The sequence below is a fragment of the Sinocyclocheilus anshuiensis genome, unplaced genomic scaffold (genome assembly GCF_001515605.1).
Source record: "Sinocyclocheilus anshuiensis isolate Anshui unplaced genomic scaffold, SAMN03320099.WGS_v1.1 scaffold152, whole genome shotgun sequence".
NCBI lineage: Eukaryota > Metazoa > Chordata > Actinopteri > Cypriniformes > Cyprinidae > Sinocyclocheilus > Sinocyclocheilus anshuiensis.
In genome coordinates, this window is record NW_015555781.1 from 2,309,592 (window position 1) to 2,335,024 (window position 25,433).

Below are 25,433 nucleotides of genomic sequence, written 5' to 3' on the forward strand. Positions count from 1 at the left end.
AAACCTGGTACCGTAACGTTTTCATTTTTTTAGTACCGACTTGGTACCGAAATACCGGGTCTTTTGACAACACTACATGCTGATGAACTTTTATCATAGTTTATAGTTATAGTTATATGGAAATGAAAGTGGTTAACATTCAACCCGTTCTTTATCATCAGTAGTATTATTTGTGATTTGAATTTTGTGAATGGGAGTTTCTCTTTTGCTGTGTTAAGCCGCGGGCTTCGGATGCTTTCACTTTCGAATTCGCGATCTTGTTGTCACTTCATTTTTTTAAGACTAAAACAAAAGATGGATTCATTGTTATTCTTAATTAAACAGCACAACAACAATAAATCAGTAAGATACAATGACAAACTAGCTTACAAAACGTTCATTTATATTTATATTTTTTCATCTACAAACCTTTCATTTTTTTAAGACTAAAACAAAAGATGGATTCATTGTTATTCTTAATTAAACAGCACAACAACAATAAATCAGTAAGATACAATGACAAACTAGCTTACAAAACGTTCATTTATATTTATATTTTTTCATCTACAAACCTTTCATTTTTTTAAGACTAAAACAAAAGATGGATTCATTGTTATTCTTAATTAAACAGCACAACAACAATAAATCAGTAAGATACAATGACAAACTAGCTTACAAAACGTTCATTAACAAAAACGGATAAAATGAGGCATGGCATACACCACATGCTGTATTATATACCGACTAATAAATTACAGAACGTTTAGCAATCACTAAGGAATCAAATAAAAAAATAAATAAAAGAGAGCCTCCATAGCGTAATGTGAGGTAAACAGCAAAGATAACACATTTTTCAAAAATGAAAACAAAGAAAAGTAAAACGGTGACAGTGCTTGCACGTTTTTTCCCCCACAAGAATACCAGCATGTTCACCTTCTCTGGTTTAAGAAGAGCTCTTTTACTTGACTTTCGCTTGAAAACCATCCATCGTTTCCTTCAATATGCGTGTCATTTTTGCTGCGCGCACCTTCGCGCTCGTGCTGACGCGGCGAGTATACTCTCTAAGCGCTGGTGTGTTATGCTTTCAGTTTCGTTTGCCGTTTGATGTTTCTCATATGCAACAGAAATTGCAGCGCTTATGAGTTGACCAACGCGGTGGTCGCGCCAGTGCGACCGCACACAAAATTTAGTCGCACAGGCAGAAAAAATGGTCGCAGTCGGGAGCCCTGGTTCTACCTGTAGCCCCAGAACTCCTCAGTGGCAAGGGCTAATGTAAGATTTATCCAAAAGAAAATGTCCACTGTATCAATATGAAAGTTAATCAGGCCAGAAACATGTTTTATGGCAGTACTGAAATGCTTAGCCAATACTGTTCTGTTTTAGTGTGTTACTTTGGCAGTAGTTTCAACCTTTTGCACTCATTGGCTGGCATTATGCAGGAGAAGATATTTCGAGAAATGTTGGTAACCAAACAGTTTTGGTTACAATACAAGAAAGGAAGTTATACAGGTTTTGAATGACATGATTATGAATAATTGATTACCAAATTTTCATTTTTGCATGAACTAACCTTTTAAGCTAGTGTCAGCGCCCAGATTTAGTTGATAAATCCATCTGGTAAAGAAGTTACTAAGTGGTAAAAAGGTTGTTACAATGAGTGCTTTTGGTGAGGAACTAATCACTGGAATTGCCCGAGTTTGCCAGGTTAATCAGAGCAGCAGAGTTTGAGTAGGAAGTGAGCTAGATATCCATGAGCCACTCAGTTCATTGTTCAGGCAGTTGAACTTGAACCAACTTGCTTAGCGGGATACTCTTCAGACCATTGCTCTGCCATGACAAAACCACAGATAAACCATGGGGAGCACTGAAATTTTGGCAATCAAAAAAGTCAGAATTCAGATGCACCTGACGAATTAAATTTTTTCTCATGTCCTAGTTTTCCTAGGACACTATTAATAAATTAATGACACTATTTGATGTAACCCAAAGCAAATCTCAAAATCAATATCCATTTTTCAGTCTTTACATTATAATGTTGGTGCATAAAATTTACATTGTAATTCACTTGTAGCATTTAAAATAGTTTTAAGTGCTTTGTTTTTCATTTATTTAGGCAAAGTAGTATAGAATTTTAATATTAGCTATCTGTCATTTTATTGGTATCGGACATATTTTAATATCAGTGCATTCCTATGAATTCTAGTTGTTCAAATTTAACGTTACTTTCAAATTCAAATGTCCTTTTTTTCATAGTTTTTGGCATCGTGGTATCTTGCTTTTGATGATTTGTAGGTGACTTTTCATGATCATGTCTAGGTCATTTGGATCTCATAGTGAAATGGTGTGTAGCAAATGGTTAAAAAAAATTGAATCTTTAATGCAAATTGAGAAAAATGCACATTTGAGTGATTTGACTCCGTGAGAATCCCCTCTAGGTCCCTCCATACACAAGTTTTAGATAGCTTGGATTAATCACAGGATGTCTATTGATTGGTTTGTGAAATTTGCTGAGTTGAAACATTGACTGTTTCATTGGCTATTCCTGGTGTGTTATAATGTCGATGATGACAAGTGCTGAGCTGCAGAATAAAGTGGGCTTGTGCATGAGAGAGTCATTACTTCCGACTACAACCTTCTCTCTGGTGCTGCTGCTGTAATGCATGAAACCACAAAGAGTGTTTCTGCTTTCCTTCACTCTAGTTTTCCTTCATTGTCTTCAGAATCGACTGTAGTGCTGTTTTCTTTCAAGTGCATTATAATCCATTAAAATTCAAGAGGTCAAGATGTTTCTCTGAGTGAATACAAACCAATGGCAGGATTCATGAACAAACAGATTGAATAAGTAATGCTGGCTTTTGTTATGATGATGTTCGAAAGCAAAATGGATGCACAATGTGAATGAAAAGAATTTGGTGGGAAAGTTGAGGCTCGGCTATTGTCCTGTTTCAAATAAACCCTGTTGCTATGGCAGCGTCTTTCCCAGCAATTCCTAACTTGTGGCTTCTGGCATTACAGCCATCATCAAGGACTGACAAAAAAGACCACCACCTTTTTCCACCACCACCCCCCGCTTCTCATGACCGCTCCTCATGTTTTGTCCATGTTAACGTGCGTTCACTCTTCAGGGAGTCTGCCTGTGATAGTGTCAGCATGAGAGAGGGCCTGCTGTGTAGTTTTGTGAATCTCTGTTCTTCTGTGTATGTTCTTAGCTGTCCTGTCAGGCAAGATGACAGGTGAGAACTTTATGGCCACTATGAGTTACATACCAAGCAGTAAATCCTGTCTTCAGTACATGTACCTTTTTTCTTTTTTCTTTTTCCAGCTCAGAAGTTGTAAAGAGCTCAAAGACAAGGCAAAATATTCTAAGGAGTGTTGCTGTCTCTTCTTACCTTCTTTGAAGCCACCATGGAAGCAAAATGGACCCTAATAGTTAATTAATATGCATCCTAATATTACTTAGATTATTTATCAGTGCACATTTAAAAAAAAATATATAACATAACGTAACATATAACATTACATATAACATAACATAACATATAACATAACATAATGCAAATCAATAAAAATAAGACCATAATGAGTTTTCAGAAAGTAAATTGTATCCATTTTAGGCCAACCTGGATTTTTTCTTTTTCTTTTTTTGTTTTTTTATTTGATTGATTATATCTTTTTGTTTTGTTTTGTATTGTGGGGGGGGAAGTGTGTAGATTCATTCTGTGTGGACCTACTTAATCCATGAAGAGTTAGTCTGTCGTTCTCTGTCAGTCTCACACCCCGTTCACTCTTTTGCTATATCAGTCACTAAAACTCTTATCTCTTTCTTTCTCTCTGTCTCTTTCTTTCTGCTGTGAGTTTGTATGTTGAGCAAGCATCTTCCCTTCTGTGAAAGTTTATCAATGCACATCTGGTCCTGTGTGGAAGTGGAAATATGGAGAACACTTTCTCCGTTTTGTTCACAGGCTCACTACTGATCTCTCCCCGTGGCCAGGAAGATCAGCCCATTTTCAACACAAACACCATTAATAATCATCACACCTGCGAGAAACATGACTCAGGATTTCTCATAATGTGATATTAATATTCTCATAATGCGTGCCTGCAGCCAGTAATGCTTTAGGCTGGCTTCGTTCTCACTTTTAAGTGTACACTTTAAGTATGTGAAGAAATAGTACTTTTTAAAGTGATAATTATAATGAATGATTGTGATGGTCAACTTGTTGTTCAGATGATGACGAGTTAATCTGGATTTTTTTTTTTTTTATTTGCATGCTCACTGCATGATGTGCTTTGGCTGTTAGATAGTTTGCACAGTAAAACATCTCAAAAGTTGCTTCTTTTAATTCATCGCCCACTTCTAAAGCCATACACATTCAAATAGACATCTTTGGCCATTACGTTGTGCCTGAAACTGTTTTTCCTGAGTCCCACAGCAATGTTTGCTTTTTAAAGAAAACGTGTCTTTTAAAGCAGCGAACATCAAACATTGTCTTATTTCACATCAGCACGCCTGCATGGTAACTGCACCAGCAGAATTCCACTGAAAGCTCTGCAGATTTCCACGTTATTCTTTTGTACGTCATTCATACGAATCTCCTCACCCATCTCTTGTGTGTGAGTTTCAAGCAAAATTGACCATATTTGAGTTTATTCTGCAAAACTCTGCAGATATTCCACCCCAATCAGCACAGAAAATGTGAAAAAGTGCTGATTCTGCATGGACTACTCCTCTTTTATGCATGAGGAGGAAAGGAGCTCATACGGTCTGTTCAGTGGACAGTCTTGCTGTAGAATCTGTGGATCTAGCCAGCCTATTGAAACTAACGGTTTAGTAAGAAGCCTTTGCAATATGTACCATCTGCAGTCTGGACCTGAAGTTTAACGTATGCTATTGGATTTAGTATTAGATATATCCACTAATTCTGCTTCTATTGAAATGGAAATCTAGTTTTTAATTTTTGTTCTTTCTTGGAAGCAAATTGTATGGCGAAACCTCTTGGGATTTGCTGATGAAGGCACTTATTTTGAGAGCTTTACAAGAAATCTCAGTGGACACATTTGAAGAAACACATGAGTGCTCAAATAGAAACCAGAAAGTACAAGAATGTTTTACAAAATGTGGTTGAGACATGCAATCCCCTGTCCTGAATCAATGATTCATGACGACGCAGAGGAGTGATCGTAAACCGCAGAATCTAAGTCATGTAACTGTAGATACCATCACTGTCCAATCAGTCGTATAGGTTAACACCTACTCTAAATGTTTCCTGTTTATTGTGAGTAACATTTAGGGTTTGTGTTGTTATTTGCTCCTTCATAGGTGTGTTTTTTTATTGTCTATTTTGTGTTCTGTTGCACCACGTGGATTTAGTACAGATGAAATCCATTCAAATGCACGCTGTTCAATCAGAATTGATATAGTTTGAAGCTTGCAAGTCAAGTCCACTACTTTGAATGTAGTTGGTGTGAAACAGCCTGGAGGACTCATTCCAGATGCACAAGCACCTAAGTTTCACGCTTGGACTTCCGATGTCTGCAGCTTCAGACATATTTTAGCTGTAGTGCTACATAACTAAAGATTATGGAAATCCAGTGCAAGACTTTGAAACCTTTACAGAATTTATGCTAATCGGCTCATGACTTGACATTGAAGCCACTTCAAAGGCTCTGATAGCATCACAGCAGCTAGTGTACATTTGATTTGGGCTTTTGAAGGGCTTGAGACAGGAGTATATAAGCTTGTCAATCCAACATTTTTACACCAGAAATATGATGGATCTGTCCAGTTGTACATCATTGTATAATATACAAATTATTTAATTATAGCAGATTCTAGGGCTGTGGAATATTGAAGAAAAATGCGATATGTGATACCTTGTTAAAAAATGTGATATTCGATATGCAATACGATATTGCTTAAAGTGTATAAAATCAATTTAAATTATATTTTAAAATATCATTTTAACATCAATGTGAACATACAAAAAAAAAAAATTAACGACACTAATTTTATATCATTGTAACTTTGCTTTCCACACACTTTAAGTACTTCTTCATATACCACAGCAAAAACTATAGTCTGAGAAAGTTCAAACATGATTAAAGGCAAGTGAACAGTCAGTAAAAAAAAAAGAAAGAAAAAGAAATACACTATTTACAAGCATAGATAAAATAAACCGTAGTATTCAGATTGACCTTTTGCAAGGTTTTGATTTAAGTAGCCTATTATTAAAATTAATCAGATATCGCACACCCTTGCGATATGCATATTGCGATATTTACATTTGCGATATTTCGATAATTTCGATATATCGTGCAGCCCTAGCAGATTCCCAGATTCGATTCTGATTCACACGCTCTTGATTCTAGTTTTGATTCAGTTCTGTTCAATTAGGTATATTTCAGTTATAATGTCAATATTTCTTACATATGAAAGATATTCTGTCTCTGCTAATGTTAATGGACAGTGTAGGCGGTATATTTAATTTTAACGCAATATTTTTGCTGACAATATAACATTGGGGAATGTGAATATTGTGATATTATCAATAATCTGTAAACTATTAGATAAAAATAATAAGTTTCATTACCTTTTTTTTTTGTCTCACTAGAATGATAGCTCATAGGCGCTGTTTTTTTAAACTCTTCCGCGCATATGTGTAATCACTCCGAAAATGTCAAAGGTTTCTATTTATGTTTTTTCAGTGCTAAAGTATTGTAACTAGTGCTGGGCGGTATACCGGTTCATACCGAATACCGGTGTTTATTTTTGTTATGATATAATTTTTTTAAATACCGCAATACCGGTGTATGTCGCTTAAACAACATTCGGAACGCGACACTGTTTGAAAGGGGTCCCTTTTCACTGTTGCACTGTGGTGAGGGAACAGCTGTATGTATTACTAAGCGTGAAAGTTCCAAAACTGAAGCTGTAGAACTAATAGAACGTGATGACACAGAAATAAATTTTTGGTCATACCACCCAGCACTAATTGTAACCATCACAGACATCCATTAAAGGATTTGCTGCTAGCTACAGACTGTAAAATCTTTAGATTGAGAACCATATTTAAATGTGGGATTGAATCCGAAAATGATCTGTCTATGTATGTATTGTATGTATTTATATGTGTGTGTAATTTTTTTTTCAAATTGGTAACTCTAGCTGTTGTATACAGATCATGTATACAACACCAAAGGCCGGCGCTCACTCTTTGGGCACAGTGACCGAACCAGTCTCGTCTTAACTGTGTGACACTCCACTTAACCAACTCCCCACTGATTCAGGACGCTGTGCTTTAGGGGGAAGGGCGCACCAGGACGAGCATGAGTAATGAGATAGCTCAGTGTGATCTGTCCAGTCAATGGAGTGTTATTCTCTAAGGAGCATTTAACCCCATTCACATTGATCAGCAATCACAGGTCATTACTTATTATATGTTATGCAACTAAAGTCTGCTTCTTAGCATTGGGGAGCCCTGGTATAGATTTCAATGAGTCATCTGGCTTATTTTTGTTATTTATTTGTTTGAAGAATGTCTGTATAGACCCATGAGAGCTGTGACCCAGAAAAGACACTGTCAGACAGACTGAGCTTTCTTTAATACAGGACAGCAGTGATATCGGACCACCAAAGGCCACAGCTGCGGGAACATTGATTGATATGTCCTCTGGTCATATTTTGCCTTAGTCCACAATCACTTCCCTTCTCTCAGTATAACCATAATCTGAGATATATCTTGTATGATTTGATGTATCTGACCCTATGAACCTCACTGCTGCCTTTTTTATTTAGTAGCTGACAGGTTTGTTTGGCCTACCCATATTTTGTTTGATACTATTACAATTGGAATACCATAGTATTCTTAGAAGTAACTTACAGTACCATTTAAATACAATGGTGCTGTATATGATTATGGTAAGGAAACCGTAACATGCTATACAGTGGCCCTAAAAAGTATACTTAAGCCAGGTTTAAAAATATATTGCTTTGCAAGTTCAAAATATCAAACCATGTGGCATTTATTTTAAAAAAAATGGCAAAGTTACACTGTTAAGTAAAAACATTTAACAAAAGTATCCAAAATTACACATTCTGGTTGTCAAATATTACTGAAAATGTTCATACTTAATGTAATCAGCTACATTTGTGGTTTCTCTGACAGGGTCTGTTCTTGACTTTATACATCCACTAAAATGACTTTACCCCAGTTTATTACATGTTGCAAAAATGCCTCAGAAAAGTGAAGTTCTTTCTGAGGAAAGCTTAAGCAGGATTTGTTCACAGATGCCACTTGGTTTGATATCACATCTTATATACAGTGATGAGATTCAGACAGAATCATGAGATTCAGGGCCACTGTTATACCAGCATTGTACCAGTACATTTTTTGAAGGTATTGTTTGCTATTCATCTCTGAGCAGCTATAACTAAGCATTTCTGTCCTTGAACATTGCTTTTTTTTTTGTCTGTCATGGAAATATTTTTGGAATTTATTTATTTTTATTCTATTAAAAAAAAAAAAAACTCATTACAGAATGCCACCTTGAACATATAGTCCTGAAATATGAATTTACTTCTACCTCCTTGGGGAATATGAACCTCTGCTTCTTATATACAAATAATTTCTTAGTGACGCAATTGCATAGTTCTGTAATAGTGTAAGCACAAGTAGCATTATAATTTGTTTTAATGCAAACAATATGAGAAAAGAAATGGCCCTCATCACTCTCTAGCCATTCATGTTGTGCTGTGAGAGATTATACTGTGTGTTTTTGTGTATTTAGTTAACTTTGCTAATGCAGATTATCCACCAGATTTACAGTGTAGCAGGAATGCTGGGAACTCCACTGAGACCTTTCTAATGGGTCACATGACCGTGGCCTTGGGGGGTACGGCGAGGTGACATCTGCTTCCTGATCTGCACATTCGTGCTGCAACACGCCCCGTCCGAACAGCACAGCGCATGGAGAATAAAACCAACACACCTCGTCGGTTTAACACAACTGACTGCTTGTTTACAAAATAAAGAGTTTAGTTTGAGAGACTGTCACTCGCTTCAACTCAAGTGACTTCCTGTGAAGTGCTTCAGAGACAATGGGTCCTTCACAATTCACGCATTATTGTGAAATCTTAATACTTAGACTTTGGCCTGTTCGTGATGCAAATGATAAAACTGGCAAGCGCATGGAATGCGTCTTAAATGTACTTTGGCTGAGAGCTGCGGGGCCTGTCCTGCGGTGAATAGCTCTTTGTTTAGCTGCAGAACCCCCTTAAGCGGGGTGGCCGCTGATTGTAGCTGCCATTGAATGCTTTACAATGGAGTTGGGTGACATACTTGAGCGAGAGAGGGAGGGGAATGGGAATGAGTGGGATTGAAAGCCCCATTGGCGGGTTGTGCTGTTCTGCCACCTGGTGGTGAGGCAACAAGTTCAAGTCGGATGTGTTGGTGGTCATCTACAGCTCTGTTGCAGGTGATCCGCTGCTGGGCGTACATTGCTTTGAACGGCATCAGTAGGTTTGTGGGGCAGCCGTGTGTTTGTGACCCGATTCTCTGGTTGGTCAAAGCTGTTAGAGCAATCGATTCGTTTTCATCTGTCTTCTCCCAGCGCTGTTGTAGTAGCCCAACAGTCTGAGTCAATGTTGTGTTGAGTTTCATAGTGCTATCGATCATTTGACCAATATGTTTCTCTTTGTGGTTCTCACACTTGCACAGACACTTTGACTAAATGGACTAAAGCCTCTTTGTGACCACAGAAGAGCATTTTGTTAGTTGCTAACTGTACAAAGACGTAAGTGAGGAGTCATTTAGATTGTTAACATTTAGGGCTCTTATTACATTGACAGTCCCCATGGAGCAAAGGGCTATTTGTCTTATTCACAGGTTGGCCTTTATTAGGCTTGAACCAGCAACCTTCTGGTTATGAGCTATATGTAATGCAGTAAGCTTAGGTCTGTCACGATTATGAAATTTGTCTGACGATTAATTGTCTACGAAATAATTGTGATTATGACGATTAATCGTCTGTTTTAGGGCATTGTCATAAATTTTTTGTGTGCTTTGAGCATTAAATAAATGTCAAAAAGGATTGTGTATATGCAGTTATTACAGAAAAAAATTCACAAGATTAATTGTTTATTTTTAATATTTAAATGTTTTTCAAATCTTTACATGTACCCCTGAAACATTCCTAAGTACCTCTGTTTTGGAATGACTGCTGTAAATCAGTGCCCTGAAGGATCTGTGAGCCTTCACTATTATTTAATAAGTCGTTTATGTGTGTTCAGTTGTGTTGTCAGGACAATGGAATCTGAATTAGCGGCATGTATGCGTTTTCTTCCGGCTGTGTGCAGGGATTTTGGGACATTACTGACCTATTCCTCAGGGTTACCACAGCTCTGCTGAAGGCCTCCATTCCCTGTCCCCTCCTCCTCATGCCTCTCTCTGTGTCTCCTTACAGTGCCGGCATTGCTGTTGGTTTCTACGGCAATGGTGAGACCTGTGACGGTGTGAATCGGCTTACCTACTCCCTCCGCCATGCCAACCGTACAGTGTCAGGAGTGCACAGACTGGTGAGGCACTGATGCACACTGGGTTATGTTCACATGGTGCTCCATCTCTCCAAAACACACCAGAGCTTGACAATCTCACTGACATACTTGGATGTTTTACTGTGTGATCTGTAGCTCATGCGATAAGAGCTTACAAAGCAAATGTGTGTGTTTGTAGGTGACAGAAAGTACATCAGCTCAGAGCCAGACTGTGGACGAGAACCTTCGGCTGCTAAAGGAACAGTATGCAAAGCACACAGACTACCTGTCCATCATACAGAAACTCCAGGATCAGCGGAATGAGCTGGTTCGTCAGATGGCTGACATTCCCTTTTGGAGCAATCTCAGCATCTCCCTGGAGGATCTGGCAACCCAGACTGAACTGTATGACTGGTACAGGTACGTACTTTCTTTCACAGGAATGGCAATATCACTAAAAGAAATATGTAAGAATGTCAAACATTCTACTTCAGTACAAAATCAATTCTAAAATTTAAAAGAAAATAAGATTTCAGCACCCAAGTTCAAGTATTTATATTTTTATTTATTTTTAATAAAGGAAAATAATTGTTTTTCTCTGGTTTTAATATTGGTTTCGAGAATCGTAAAACAGGCTCTTGTAGGTATTGGTCAGGGTTTCCCTAACTCAAGTTTATGAAAGTGTTGGGGGTTTGTATGTTGATGGAAAAACTAATTAATGTATTTATTAAAAAAAATAGGGAACTGTGAACATGTAAATGTGTAAATATTAAATTAAAATCTAAGGGTTACTTCAAGTAAACATATCTAGTAATAGGGGTTTGGCTGACAGAAATGTATTAATTCCTTATGCTGGTAAATTTTAGTGTTGCGACAACCCTAGAAATGTTTCTGACACACATTATGAAGTGTACTTCAGTTTGTTTGAAGGTGTGAAACCTTTCTAACATCCAAAAAGTGTCAGGAGAAAAAAAACGCTCAAAGGATTTCTCTGTATCGCATAAGATGTGAACAGTGCACTCTTAGAGAGAATAGAAATTAGTATTCTGTTCACTCGCTGCCTCTTTCCACCTCTCGTCAGCCATTTACATTTCTCACTGAAAGAAATTGCTTTGGGGTCTGTTTGTTTGCCTTAAAAAGCCAAACAAGTTTAATTTCAGGCTTCCAAAACAGGATACACCCATAAAACCAAATAATTTTGGCTTTGATTTAAAAAAAAATTACATTTTCTGAAAATGTAAATGGTGCTTACTCATACAAAAGTTGCCATCTTTATGCTAACAACAACAACCCCTAAAATCGTGCTGGCAAGTTTTGAATGGATACGTTTCAGAAAAAAAGCTACTTCATCAAGGCATTTACATTTAAACAGATGTTATTAAACTTATATTTCAAACTTGCAAACATTACCGTCTATAACCTTTTTTTTTTGTTAAAGAAGTCTCTTATACTTACCAAGGCTGCACTTAAAACCGTCATATTGTGAAATACTATTACAATATTATTATTATTTTTTTTTTTTTGTAACATTATGAATTATCAATCTAATTCATCCTTGGTTACTGAAAATATCAATTTCTTAAAAGAAAAACAGCTAACTGTCCCCTTTTTCATATATTTAGATTTCACTATTTAGATATACAACTGATCTGTTATATATACTTATACTGATCTGTTAAGCATCTTATACTATTTGTTCATGTTTCTTAAAGTGTTACCATATTTGAGTTTGCGATACATTGTTATACAGTGTTTGTTACATTGACTGTGAATTTTGCTGTGCTTGTGATGTTAATGTGTTGTCTTTAGGTGGCTGGGCTACCTGGGTCTGCTGCTGTTTGATGTGCTCATTTGCCTGCTGGTGCTCTTCGGCCTCATCCGCAACTCCAAAGGAACTCTGATTGGGTAAGACTTGTCATATGGATGTGTCTATGGGTCATGTGTGGTACATCAGGGAAAACAGAGCTTAGAGAAACTAGCAGATGACCAGCGATATTTGATCTGCTCTTGTCAGTGACCCACAAAAGTCAGAGCCATGCACTCAATGCCACTCCGTGAGGCTGTGATGAATGATTTCTGACTCTCAGTCAAAGCAGTTACACCAGATTGATTTATGAAGTGTTAGTTATGCTCTTCTGTTTTAGCTCCAACAGAGAAATCATAATGTCTCTTTCTCTCCGATTCACCCCCTCTGGGAAGTTTTAAAGCTGAGATGGCACAGAAGAACAACAGCGTGACAAGCTCTCCAGAGTGCCTGAACAACGTAGCTCATAAAAACAGACACATTAGCACTCTTCCAAAACTGCTCTATCCACCTTATTTTTCCCATAAAGAGTGGCCGCGTCCATTTGTAAATTTAAAATGTCTGGCTTCCGGTCGTATCTGATTCCAGCTATTTTTAGCTGGACAAAACAGCTTGTTTTGCTGCTTGATATTGCAAACTGGTGTGTCTTACCATATTATTTTACTGTATTATCTTTATTGTGAACACACTGGTTTGTTGTGCAAACAGTTTTACCGTTTACTGCACTTTATTCTTCTTCTCGGTATTTCCCTACAGCGGCTAATGAACTGGAAGTCTCGCACATTCACCGAAAACAGCTTACTTCCTCATGCTGCCACTCAACCTGAAGTGCTACAAAAGAGCACAGAATACTACACAAGTACACAGATTGGGATACACCTCCTATTGGTGAAGACACTCACCAGTGGAAGGTATATCCCAATCTGTGTACTTATGAACTATTCTGTGCTCTTTTGCAGTGTTGTTGTGTTCACTCTGAAAATACATAAACACAACTAGAGTTTGATGTTGCAAAGCTAATGCAACACTGCCCACCCACCTTTTCAGCAGCCTTGGTTCCGGAAGTATTTTTCTTATTCATATTTCCCATGAGGATTTTTAAAAAGTCTTTCTTAAAGCATTATAAGCCACGAACCAAACCAACTAGCAATCACAATCACAAATGTCATTAGGTCAATCACAACATTACAAATGTTGTCTTTTTGTCTGGAAGACCCAGCTCTGTGTATGTTTTGCAAGACCCCCCTTTCCATTAAATATATTTTATTAGACTGTCCTGCTTTTAATGCTAGACAACCTTAGTAAGATTTTACTAGAAACGCTTTAGAATTTTTATCACATGTAAATATAAAACCACTTGCATAATCTTAACTGCTGTATTTTTCTTTTTGTTTGGTTTTTATTTTTATTGTATTTATGCAAATCCTGTATTTTCTGTAACTTAGGTTTTGCAATGAAAAGAGCCTCAGATGCTGACATGGCATTCAAATCCAATACTCTGCCACTGTCGTTTTGTCTGATTTTCAAATACTTTTCTGCTTCAAATCAAAGTGACAAGACTGTGTACTTAACGTTAATGAGGGAAAGAACTACAATCCCAGAAAGCACTGCGAATGACATCATTCATTTAAAAACAATGGAGATTCAAATGCAGATGCACTACAGAGCTGTTTAGGTGTTTGCTTGTGACCGTTCTCTGATTGGCAGAGATTTAATTTTTCACCAGGAATTCCACTCTTGAACATAAAAAGATATTTAAAAAAAACATGTCAAAATGATGCTGATGGCTTTAACTAAAGCATATACCATTGATTAACAATACCGTAGCTCTCATTAGGTCTGTCTTTAAAGGTCTAAAAGTTGTTTTTAAAAATCTATTCCCCTATGGGGAAAGTGAATGGATTTTTACTTCTGGAACCCCACTGTTTATAAAAATAAAGCACACAAACACTGGGTAAAATGTCTTTTTTTTTTATTAGATGGAATGTTTATATATATATAGAGAGAGAGAGAGATTTGAAAAAGCATAGGCTTATATTTGTTGTGGGATTTCACTTGACTGATCCTTTCCTGTGTGTGCTTTAGTACCTCAGGTTCATGGTGTCGAGCCAGTCATGTTCAGTCATTTCGTCGATAGCGCCCAACTTTTCCACTAGTCCTGCCATAAACAGTGTTACAGATAGAGCCATTGTATCTCTAAGGCCGTCGTTAACCTGCTGTGTCTTATAGGAGGAAGCAGTGCATCGTTTCCCCCCGGGCTAGAGCTCACATTAAAGCCTGCCGTCTGTATCCTGAAGCTGGCTTACTGATTCCCTCTAGCTTGTCTTATTCACTATATGTTAAGTTATTTAGCATTTCACATTCACATTATATAGCGAAAAAGCCGGTTTGTCTTGAGGCCGTGTCAGGAGATAAATGTCAGGATATTGATTTGCTCTGCAGTAAAAGTTGCTACCCGCTAAAAGCATGAAATCTTTAAGTTGCCATAGTTTAATCCTGACTCAAGGCATTTCATGATACTATGATACCATCCTACTGCTTGATTTGCCTTTATTTAAAGGTACAGATGGAACTATAATTTTCATTAATGTGCACATCACCAAAAAAATCCCTTTGTCTGCCCATTTTACCTGGAAGATTTTTGATTTTAGAGTTGTTATACTGCAAACAGTAATTTTTGTTCAGAATGTAGATTTTTTTTCTTGTTTTCCAATAAAATAAAATATATAAACATCCTTGAATACATTTGAATACATACACTTGAATACATATATATATAAAATTCATATAAATTATATTTTTATTATTTTAATTATTTTTTATATTGTATTATATTTTAAATTATATAACTATTTTCATTTAATTTAACATTGAAGATTAGCAGACTGAAAAAATAAATAAAATTAAAAATGTATTTATTTTTAATTTGTGTATATATGCTAATTATAAATAAATAAATAATTATGCTCAAAAGTGGGCATCAGATGCTAGATGTGAAGGTGAGCAGATGTTTTAATGAAGTTTGTTTTACACAAATATGAGGCTCAAAATATAACAACATGCTATATGGATGATATCAATACGTGTGCTTATTACTTAATGGTTTTGAATCCTACTGTTGCCTCTGTAATTTTACCACCATTAAATTCATATTATAGATGAAAGTTATGAAAATTGTAGTGGGATGAAGGGTTTTTCTAAACAGTGCATAATATGTATACACTGCATATAATGATGGTTGAAATGACGATTATCTGTGTCCTCTCAGGGTGTGTTTTCTGGGTGTGTTGGCGCTGGTAATCAGCTGGGGCTCACTGGGTCTGGAACTGACTGTCTCCTCGGTGAGTGTCTCCATGGCAACGCTTCTCCACACAGAGGCAGGACAGTATTGTAGTGATGATGCTTCCTCTTGTGATCTCCCTGCAAATGCCTAAATTATATCTGTGGAATTACCTAAAGCAGCCAGTAATAGCTTATCTCTATAGCAGCATGTATACTATACAGCTTCCTTAAAGGGGGGATGCCATGCCATTTTTTGTATACATACTCTTAACACTCATAATCAAGGTCATTTACATATTAGGAATGTACAGACCTACAGATAAAAGTCAAAATGGACTAGTCAGTGGGTTGCCTACTACTAGTTGGCAAATCGGTTGTATGGAAATCCCTGTATGATTAGGTTAGTTTCGGATTTACCAAGACCTGATCACATTTCTGAGTATGGGACACCATACTTGGCTACACGTCACATCACTCACTCACTTAAAAATGCAATGAAACAGAATTAAGGGATTTCATGGTGCCTTTTTTAAAGTTAGACTATTTTTTAGCTTGACATTCCATCTTTAAAAAAATGCAACACTTGTCCACCAGTTAAAGCACAGCAAGCTGTCAGGATGCTAAGTAAACGCTGTCGCTAAAATAGGCTTAAAATATAAACACTACCGTTCAAACGTTTGGGGTTGGTAAGATGTTTTTGAAAGAAGTCACTTACCAGTCACCAAGACTGCATTTATTTGATCAAAATAGTAAAATCAGTAATATTGTGAAATATTATATTTTAATATATTTTAAAATATAATTTCTTCCTGTGATGTTAAAGCTGAATTTTCAGCATCATTACTCCAGTATTCAGTGTCACATGATCCTTCAGAAATCATTCTAATATGCTGATTTGCTGCTCAACAAACATTTCTTATTATTATCAATGTTGAAAACAGTTGCACTGCTTAATATTTTTGTGGAAACCATGGAACATTTTTCCCAGAATTCTTATAGAAAGTTGAATAGAATAGAAAGCTGAAATGAATAGGAAGTTTTACAGACCAGCATTTATTATTTCTTGTAACATTATAAAGGTCTTTACTCTCACTTTTGATCAATTTAATGGATAAACTGTCCATAGAGAAGTTGAATAATGGTCCTACAAATATCTTTTAGCTTCAGGGGAAAATAGCATGCTGTAAAGTGTAGAATATGCTCTTTTAATATACATTGTTTGCTTTTCTCTCTTATTTTAGGGCTTCGGTGACTTCTGTGCGGCACCTGACATGTACATAACCAAGGTGTCAGAGCAGTACATGCTTATCAAGAAAGGTATGTTTTATTTCATTCCAATACAGAGTTTTCTTTCAAATCTCACAGATATTACATTTTTTCCCTTTCTTTCACCTCCTGCTGATTTGTGAGTAAGATGCTTAATCTAGCAGGTGTTATTATGAATCACTTGTGAGTCTGTCTGAATTCAGACTGTCCTACAGCTCCTGACAGAGGAGCGTGTTCTCTGAGGCATGAGCAGTCACGCAGGCGTTCATTTCATGTTAGCTCAGAGAGGAAGCGTTCCATATGACTTTCTCTTCCTCACTTTATCAGTGTTACTCAACACAGCAGTTCCTCTTCAAAGTGACCTTATTATCCACAGGAGTCTGGATGCTTTCAGTAAATCAGGGGGAAGAGACAACCGTGTGGGTGTTTTTTCTCTCAGTCTGTGTTTGTTTTGTGTGTCCGATTGTTCCTCTTTGGGTGGCCATAGCAAGATGATGATGATGATGGAAAGTTGATGCTCACACATTCTGGTTAAGCCTAATCTAGGTAGACTCAGGATACGGCCCATTGGAAATTGGTCTTCCTATGACTTAATCCTTGGAAAGGAAGCTTTAACAATGCCCTGAACATGTGTGAATCCTATAAAATGTTTTTAAATGGTTTCATTATGTTGGACCTGTGATTAAAGATGGACATTGAGATGCAGAGGTTATATTGGGACTCAGTGAATGACCCCAAGAATTGGTGCTACGCAGGAAGCAGAAGTGTATTTTTGTATGCATGTGGATCCCTATATGCATTAATGTAGTAGAAGCAGTTTTGATATGTCAGCTTTGGCGTCTGTTATGATTAATCACTTTGTTGGTCGGCTGAGAAGAGCTACAACAAGAACTTCTGGAGAATAGGAGAGCGATAAGAGGAAAGGAAGAGAAAACCGCTGAAGGATGGGGATGAAAACCATATGACTATCAGCTTCACGCACCCATGTAATCGTGTGTCTTCTGGGCTCTATTCTTATCTTTGTTCTTCCTATCTTCAGTCTTCCTCTCATTTGCTCTAAATAAGTCCTTAAAGGGATAGTTCACCCAAAATTGAAAATTCTGCCTTTATTTATTCACCGTGCTGTCTTTCCAGACTTGTAACTCAGAAGGAGAATTATGAATTTTCACCCAGGCTTTTTTTAGTCCAACACAGTTTTGTAGTGACCATGTACAAGTGATCCATGTGAATATCCTGTTTTTGAGCCTCTCTGCAGAACGGTCTGTTTTTATAGGCAGGGCGCATTCAAGACTTGCAAGTAAACGCCCACTGCTATGATTGGCTAACAGTTTCGCTTATTAAAATAACAGATAGATGCTTACATACTCTGAAAACCACATGGGTCATTTGGGTTAAAAATGTATAAATGCTCAGTGTATATCAAATGGTCTGGAACAGACAATGCAATAATGGTAAAAACACGTTTACTCAAACCTGTGTGTTGCGATGTTGTTGGATCCACTCTATTCAGACTCCGCGCTGCATCATCGTTTACTTTCAGTCTCTCTCAAAATCCGTAGCAAAGTAAAGCAAACAAACAAACAGTGATTCACTGTTTTATAGTACATTGACCTGTTATATGTCAAAATATATTTAAAAAAAAAAAACAATAATAATAGCACATAAAATTTTCTAAAAATAGAATAAAATGTAGTAAAATAGTATTTAAATAATACTATAATAATAACACTGTTCTGAAGTTAAAGAGAAAAGCAAAGTTTAATTGTAACCACATTGCTGAGTGAGTCAAACTATAGACCGATCAGTCTGATCTATGAACCAGATGAACTAGTTCTTAAAGAATTGGCTCAAAAAAAATCTATTCCACTCAGTGACTCATTAATTAATTTAACACCTTACTGAAGGGGAGGATTTTCAAGAAAATAATGGCAAAATTTAGTCTGATCCTCGCACAAAACTATAATATGACTTGGAAGACTTGGAGTATAGCACACAAGTCATTACACTACTTTTATGGTGATTTTTATTTGTCTTTTTTTGGAGTTTGCCAGACATGGTCGCTATGTATTATTCTGTGGAAAAGAGGAGCAAAATGAATAGTTTGGATAAAATATTGGTAAAGTATGATTCCTTCATCAGGAACAAAATATACTAGTGGGATTTCAGAATTTCTCTCACCATTCTAGAATAAAATAAGTCTTTGTTGCTCATAAATGGCAAGTGGACTGACACATACGAAACGAATCTAAAAACATCTCTGATTTCCAGGAACATCATCAAAATATGCACATCAGATCTTAGCTTACACCTTTCCATTAATTGCGTTCCTTTAGTCCAGAATTATATTTGGAGCAGTAATTCAGCCGGAAGCATTAATGGCTGTAGATGGAAACCACAAAGAAAGCTCTGAGTGTGTTCCTTCTGGCTATCACTGTCCAAGACTGAGTCATCCTACTGCTTTTCCCTAGAATAGAACCAAGACATTTCTGTACTTACAAATAGCGCACATGTCCCTGTGCCATCCGTCGTGTTTCTTCTGCCTCAGTATGTATTCCAGCATGTCTTTTGTGCTGTTTAATACTGAATCTAAAGAGGCCAGACTGTGATGCATTTTTGGAATAATTAAAATCATAAATCTAGTGAACTTTTTATTATTTTCCATTTTTTTATTATTTAATGTACTTTCATAACAGTACACTTTTGTTTTATGTTAGCCTGGCTTTACAAAAACAAAGTTTTGGAAACAGTATTTATTTTATTCGTTTTTTTGAACTCATTTTACACCAAAAATATCTAACTTTTTCGAATTAGGCCGAATGCTTTGGCTACTTCTACACGTAAATAAGCTCTGTTATGATTGACTAGCCTACTAGCATGTTTTTTTACTATGACATTACAGTGTTTATCCACATCAGGTGTACTTGATGTTCACTCAATATGAATTTCGAACCCAGAAGATGACAATATTTCAAACATGTATCAAAATTAAACGCTTTCCTCTTTAAAAAATCAACAGTAATGCATGCTATAATTGTCTTCCATTATATATGTCATTTACTCATCTGATAACGTCTCAGAAGGATGTTACATTTTACAATCATCATTGAAGAAAAGCTGTGACGCACTTCATAAATAAGATCTGTCAGTGCGCTGGCGTGTTCCCTGCCTCGCATGAGTCAGGATCTTTTACAGCCTGCAGTCATCGCAGCGTGAGTGGGATTTAGAGCTCTGCCTCCTCTCAGATCGTTTTTGGAAGCCACTCCATTGTCTTTGTTCGGTTTCAGATGGGCATCACTAGTCACCCAATATTACATCCAATTACTGGAGGTCATTTACACATGACATATGAGCCTGTGGGGCTCTGGCCCTCTCACTGAATACTATTACAACCTATAAATCCAGCCTTGAACTCCACTAAATGAATGCCGCTCAGTTCAGCCTTTTGTATATAGCCATCCATGGATATAATTGAGAGGCCAGTTTATTTCCCTCATCATTGCCATAATTATGCTATTTATAGGGCAATCAGGGAGGCCGGTCGTATGGGATGGGAGACTTTTCCCTGTGACCGCTGCCATGTGTGTGTCCACGTGTGTAATGATAGTGATGAAAGCATCACTCCTCTTCAATAAACCCACCGCTTTGACGCATGTGTCTGTTTTTGATTCACATCCACGCTGCAAGCTGCGCATGAAGATGGCCCAAGACTCCATCTGTGTTGGCGTGTGGAGGTTTGTGAGAGGACTGTGTGAATTAGTACCATTTCCTGTGCAGAAATAGAAAGTATTTCTTTTAACACTGCAGTCTAGATCTTCGTTTCCATTCATTTTACATTCACAGATCAGATTCATTACAAGTTAATTTTAATCAACTTCACAGTTAAAAAGTACAGGACCCCAAACTTTTTGTGTGTGTGTACATTGTACATTTTGTACTTGTAATTTATGGGAATCAAACTCATGACCTTTGTGCTGCTAGCGTCAAGCTGCAATGTTTGAGATACCAACCTGCTATTTAGGAAGTCTACAGCTCTCGTCTTTCTTTTCAGTCCTCATAAAAATCCTCAGTGACCTGTCAGCACTATTCAAATGTGTGATTATGTAAGTTCTCTTCATGTTTGCTGAAAAGTTGAAATCACAAAATTAAATTCAACCGAATATGACCCCTATTACTGATGCACATTTACTGAGAAGCATGTGTAATGTTCAGGCGAGCGAGATTTGAACTTGTAACTAACTTCCTGCACCAGGCAAGAATTATTCCTGATCACCCCTAAGACTGAAGGCCTAGAGTCTTATTCATTTATTAGATATTTTGGCTAATTTATTATGTGCTCACTGCTCAGCTACCAATAATAGTGCCTTTAACTTTAACTTTATTTAAACATTTTCTGCATGTTTAAATTCATTCCACAGATTTTCCTCCAATATCTATGCAAAAAAATCTGCAGATTTGGTCTGGGATTAGTTATTGATTCATATGCATTGACTGGGAAATTCTCCTCTGCATAAGAAAAATGTGATGCTTAGCTTGGTGGACTGAATTTAGGGTTGCTCGTGGTTGGAAATATAGCGGTTCAGATACCTGACATGGCTGCTGTGGGTTCTCTGAGCTCTGTAAATGATAGTGTGTCAGTGTGTGGGTTCATCTGCTTCGGGCTGATGTGAAATGGAAAGAAAAGAGAAAAGTTTTGTTGAATGTTGCAGGTTTATTGCACTTGCAGTGCATAAAATTGTATTATATGCTTGTAGAGGCAAGCAAATCAAGGGGGAAAAAACCTCATACCTGAGTGGGTCTTCATCTAGATGATAAATGCTGATTTCTTTCATGTCATTACTCTTGACCTACTGCCTCTCTCTCTCTCTTTACAGATATCCTGCAGTATTACCTCACATGTAACATAGGTCAGGTCAACCCCTTCCAACAGGTAACTATAGCTTCTACCTCTTTTAAATTTTTTGATTCAGATTTTCTGTTAACCAAATCGCTCACTTTCAAATCTCTGAGAGATGTCCTCAAAAAGGTATATCGGCTCTGTTCTAAACCCTAGTGAGCTTCCTAACTAGGGAAGTTTGGCATCATAGAGATATTCCCAACAGAAAGGCTTTTTGCAAATAGCAAAATTATGCACCTCTATGGGTACCTCATTTGTCAGAAATATAATACAGCATTACATGTTTGCGTCACGGAACTGGTAATCTGAGAATTCATTGCTATGAGGTTATATATAATTATATATAATTTATAAAATTAATAATTGAGTAAAGTGCTTTTTTCAAAAAAAAAATCTTCAAATATGTTACTTTAACAACAGGCTAATGTATAGGTTTAGTATTTATATTCTATTATAATATTTATTAATATTTTGAATTAGCTTTTTATTTTTATATTTTCAGTTTTTAATTCTAGTTTAAATTTGGGTATTTTGTTATGTGCTTTTGTAGGTTTTTTTTTATCTTAAACTTATTTGTATCATTTATATAATTATATATAATTTATAAAATTAATAATTGAGTAAAGTGCTTTTTTCATCTAATATTCATATTTTATTTTATTTCAGCTTTATTTTGATTAACAAAAATAATTTGTAATAGTTATAGTTTTAATTAACAAAACAACACTGATTCTGCCATCAGACTCTGAGTGAGTTTAGTCCTGTGCACTTTGCCTGCGAACCTGTATTTATGTGAGGTTTGAGGGGCTATTAATGTTGTTCCTTCTGTAGATAGTTTGACTTCATTGTGGTAAGGATGTGTGTGTAAACAATAGACAGCGAGGCATCTCACTGGAGATTAGAAGACAGCCAATCTCTTCCCTCCTCACGCTTCATTACAAGGGAAGTGCCGCCCCCTGTTTCGTTTGTCACTGTACATTAGCATTCTGCTTATTATGGGCGGCTCAATGGAAATGTGTGCTCCCTTTGGCTTCCTGCCACTTCCTTTAGTTAATGGAGTCAGACTCCACGTCTTTATTTGAATAATGCATGTGCATGATTCAGACGAATCTCAGCTCTTAACTGATCATGATTGATGGATTATGTCAGCGGCCACTCCATTGTCTTGATGTCATTTAATTTAAATGAAAGGTAATGCCCAATATGGAGATTGAACACTCTACTTGTCAGCTGATGTCTCTGAATGGAGTTCCTCCAGTTCTCATGCAGCATACAGATGAAATGAGCCTGATTCACATCTGAGACAGCAATTTCTTGAAATGGATATTGATTTCAGACTTAAAATGTTACCAAGGAATATTTTAGGAACATTTTAAAGAGAAATGTTGAAGATTCTGCAACAAGTTTCACGTATTATGCTTTAAAAATTAGAGTTGCTTTGCTATCTCCTATGCACATAAGCACTTAATTTCACACATGACATGCAATTGCATTCAAAACAACTAGAGGTATTTTTCTGGGATTTCCTTATCTGTGAAGGATGCCAAAAGTTTGAGAGTTTTTGAAACAAATGCTCACCAAGGCTGCGTTTGTGTTTTTTGATCAAATAAAAACAGTAACATTGAGACAATTGAAAATAGCCTTTCTGTTTGAATGTATTTTATTCTAATGTAGTTTATTCCTGCGATGGCAAAGCTGAATTTTCAGCATCATTACTCCAGTCTTCAGTGTCACATGAAACTTCAGAAATCATTCTAATATGCTGATTTGCTGCTCAACAAACGTCTTATTTTTTTATCATCAATGTTAAAAACAGTTGTGCTGCTTAATATTTTTGTGGAAACATCATAGATATTTCAAGATTCTTTGAATATGAAGTTCAAAAGAGCAGCATTTATTTCAAATAGAAATCTTTTTGTAACATTATAAATGTCTTAGCTGTTAATTTAATGTCCTTGTTCGGTAAAAGTAGTAATAGTGTAATAGGTAGTGTATATAATGCTGTTTTGACCAAAAGTATGTATCTTCTAAGGCATAGGAATAGCATTTGTGTGAGGTTGTTTTTCATAATTCTTGCTAGCAGTACTGAACCTGTACTTGCTGCTGCCTGTTGACTTTAGTTTCCAGCTCTGTTGCATGCAATCAACACAGTAAGCAAAAGTCTTCTGTGAGCTTTCTAAAGAAGGACACGTTGTACTTTCACTACCTCTTTCTCAGTGAATGTCAGCTCATTTTCCAGCCTATCATTGTAGAACTTTTGGCAGACAATGCTGACACAGTGGCCATTTGGCTTCTCAAATATTCATGTTTTCAAGACCTGTGCTCCTGAAATGCTCCATGACACACATTAAAATGTCCTAAATGGCCGGGTGCAAGAAACTGCACTGACTTGTGCTGCTGGGTGTAAATGCACTGTTGCATTATGCAAGCAGCTCTCACTGCTCCTGCAGTACTAACAGTGAAGTGAGCGTGGGTGTGTGCAGTGGTGAATGAACACCGAGGAAATACATCTGCACTGGGCAGGAAGTGTCAGTTGCGCAACCCAGGTGGAATTACCTGTCTAGCTCTTAACATTGCATTTTTGTGTCTTTCAGAAAATAACTAGAATCAAACAATTACATGCATTATTAATAATGATATAGTTTTATGAATTATACTAAGAAATTCATACTGTATTTAGTAAAGATGCTGTAAATTGATCAAACGTGACAGTCTAGACAATAATATTGTGAAGGATTTCTATTTAAAAAAATGACTGCTCTTTTAAAATTCCTATTCATCAAAGAATCCTGAAAAACATTTATCACAATTTCCACAAAAATATTAAGCAGCACAACTGTTTTCAACATTGATAATAATTACAAATGTTTCGTGAGCAGCAAATAAGCATATTAGAATGAATTCTGAAGGATCATGTGACACTGAAGACTTGAGTAATGATGCAGAAAATTCAGCTTTGACATCACAGGAATAAACTACATTTTAAAATATATTAGAAAATGGGTATTTAAATATTATAATTATATTATTATACTATATTACTAATAGTAATGTCACAATGTTGTTTTTAGTGTATTTTCGATCAAATAAATGTAGCCTTGGTGAACTTGACTTCTTTCAAAAATGTTTTTAAAAAATCTTAGCAACCTCAAACTTTTGAACAAGTGTGTTTATGCCACACTATATACAGGGTGTCATATAATTATGAGATGTGAATGTAAATATTTTTTAACCATTGTGAAATTTTATAGTTAACTGCTGTCATTAGTTTCTTTTTTTTTTTCTTTTTTGTTTAGGGCACTTTTAAATCCTATTCTTTAGATCAATGTTTTTGTGCTAGTTTTAGTATATGATAATAACCTGATTCCTATGAATTCCTTTCTGTTGAAATAAATGGAAAAAAACTAAAATACCTGTAAATGTTGAAAAATACATTAAGTATTTTATAAGTATAAGCTTGTCAACAAGATAATGTTTACACTCAGCATGTAACTGGTTTTGTTTTTTCTTGTTGTAGAAGCTGTCAGGAAGTCACAAAGCACTGGTGGAAATGCAGGACGATGTGTCAGAACTACTGCGCTCTGCAGTCCGTGATTACCCCAGAACGAAGGTGAGCGCTTGTGTGTAGATATCTGCATAACTCTTTGTGTGTGTGTGTGTGTGTGTGTGTGTGTGTG

At 36.4% G+C, this 25,433-nt stretch overlaps 1 pseudogene; it reads left to right on the forward strand.

Annotated features, from left to right (window-relative positions):
• LOC107674647 (protein tweety homolog 3-like) overlaps positions 1-25,433 on the forward strand; it is a 66,494-nt pseudogene that overhangs the window by 20,898 nt on the left and 20,163 nt on the right.